Here is a 2991-nt window from a genome sequence, read left to right on the forward strand (position 1 = left end):
TAGACAAACAAATATTGCCATAGTAATGCATTTTAAGACAGGAGCGAGTCTTGCCTCATTTTTTCCCTCAGGGCTTATGTCATTTGACAAAACTTCTCAAGTGGAGGTTACTGAGATTGTTCAGAGGAACCAGAGAAACAAGTAACACCTGGGGCAATTTATTTAACTAGGACTAGTGCAAAAATGTCTTAGATCTGTGTTACTCTGTTCTATTTTTATTTTATTTTTTTTAAATTCTTCTATTCAATGCGAAAACAACGTTTTGGCTAATACCGCTCCATAAATATAGGTTTGATGTTTTGAGTTTGGATGTCTTGAGTACAGGCTAGGATTTGAGCAATCATATATAAAGGAGTAAAAAAAACACAACCGATAATTATACAGTATATAGACACATTCTACTGATAGCACTAGACAACTGTCTCCAAACCATAGCTGTATAATAACTTATCTTTGTTTTGACTCATGTATAAACATTTCACCAAATGACAAAAATGCAGTTTAGTATTAAACAATGACAACAAGAAAAATTAAAATCATGAACTAGAGAAGTGGATAATAGAAAATTAAATTTATGCATTTCAAAATAAAAATGAATATTCGCTCCCATATTTGGCTCTATCACTTAACCACTGGCAATTAACTGAATTTGTCTGAAAGATTATAGACATAGAATAAAATAGCTGGAATAGGGAACCAAGAGACCATTGAAAAATTTATTTTTTGAGAAGAATGAAGACTGGAGTGGTTTATGACACGATGGGCACAGACATACAGCATGTATGGCTGATGAACCATTCACACACACTTTATGTAACTATACATACATAACTACAACTACATATTCTACATATACATATACATATCATAATATATGTTATACACTTACAATAATCATTGGCTAATTAATCGTAGGTACATGGTTTCATTCAGGTCAACAGTCAAACAATAAATATCTTCTTTCAATCAGGAATAAATCTGGCAAAAGAAGAATGAATTGTACGTAGACCTGAATAGGGTCATATTTGAAACTTCGGAAAAGACAAATAAAAATGGTGGTTCTAGAAAGCTAATATTTCAGGTGATGTTAAAGCGTGTAAATCTTTGCTTTTAGCCACCAAGGTAGTGAAGAAAAATGACAGAGATGGAGAGAAAATTGGTTAAAATAGGAGAAAGGGGCTGGTGACATACTCCTCCTGTCATGAAAGAAGATTTTGGTATAAAGCTACCCCCATAAATAGTTACCATGTCAGGAATAACTGGAATTAAAAAGAGTACACATTTGAAAAAATTTAGGTGACTGAAAATAATATTACCACATAAACAGGTAACAAATACAACATACATCAAAAGCTAGCACTGGATAAAAAACTACTCAAATCTTTACAAAAAAAAAAATTGCTCCTCTTATGAACGCACATTCTTTTCTTGTCAATGATGTATTGGCTGAATGGAACATTCCAGACTATTAGAGATATTTGCTGTATCCGTGAACAGGTATCAGTCATTCAGTTCATCTGCTCTCTAGAGGACAGTGGCTGGGTGGAGCTTTTAAGATCAGTCGGAGTTCCCTGAAGAGCCAGAAGTGGAGATAGTACTGCAGAACGACCTTACAGGAGCTCATTCACCCTAATTCCTACTTTAAATCATGCTGAGCCGTTGTCCGCCATTTGGTTCATGGTTCAAAAAAAAAGCATCACGCATTCTCAACTGAAATATCATACACAGAAGTTGCTTGACGTTATCTCGTGTGTCCATGTCATTCGGTTCTGGTACCTTGTCTGGGAGTCACACAGGTGCTAAGTTGAGGCTGAAGGTACTGCGTCGGTCTGTGATGGCTTCCATGATTATAGGAGACTTTTCATCTAAACAGGAACAAATTTGCCAATCACACCCTCCCAACTACCCAGTGCCGTCATCTCCGACCACTGAATCTGTCCTCAAAGAGCGTCTACCCATTTTTGCATGATACATGAACAGATGTTCGCCATGCATTCTCCGTGCCCTCCCTCCAGTCTTAAGGCCCGTCTGAAGCTCCTGTATGGTTTGCATCATCAAGTCATCCACTTCCTCATCAAGCGTCTGTTCACGATTTCTGCTTGATCACGAACGGGACGTGTAATGAAGAGTTATGTCTTGTTAAAGAAAAGATAGGTTTCTCTTTCTATCTTAAACCTGCCGCCTGTAAAGGAATCATCACTGATGTTGCAGCCCGGAGCCGTTGTCATTAAAGACGAACATCTGAGCATCTTATGTCCAAATTACCTAAACTGACCTTAACCATCTGACACTACCTGATCTTCATAACCTATTTACAGACAAGCATTCATCACATGGATTGACCAAACCAACTTACAGAGCCCTGAACTAGACTTTTGGACCATGGATTGCCCACATTATTTAGCAATGACTTACCAAGTGAACATTAATAATTGAAAGAGGTTTGAGCTGAGTGACGTCATTAGTTAGTAATTGAATCTGATACTGAGCTACACACATCACCACTTTTTTCAACAGTCTCCGACTTTCCTGCTACTCCATCACATTATGGCTGTCTTGGGGTAATCTTGAAACGTTCTCGTCTGTGGTTTTAACTTAGACGAGTGATCAGCGAGCCACATCGAGGACCTTTTCACTGCCACTGCTCTGCCTGGATGCTCTGTTGCAGGTTTTACGAGTCTCCGATATTTCAACTGCACCTCTGGGGTCGTCATATGAAACACACATTAGCCCGAATCTCTTGGATCTGGATATTTCAAGTATCACACTAAACGATCGTCCATCCAGGGAAGGGTTTGATCACTAGCCATATATTTTTTCTTAGGGCAGACTTCTCGTATCGTAAAGGCACGGGATATAATCCGCTGCTAGCTGGTCGACTCGTAATGATAGCCAGTTCCCCATTTTCTTAAACAAAAAAACGCAGAGAAAATTGGCCGTGCTGAGCACAAGCCTAAATAAGCATTAATTCATCAATTTATCTATGTACTA

This window comes from Morone saxatilis, unplaced genomic scaffold, assembly GCF_004916995.1.
Source record: "Morone saxatilis isolate NCDOM2014 unplaced genomic scaffold, NCSU_SB_2.0 Contig8, whole genome shotgun sequence".
Classification (NCBI taxonomy): domain Eukaryota; kingdom Metazoa; phylum Chordata; class Actinopteri; family Moronidae; genus Morone; species Morone saxatilis.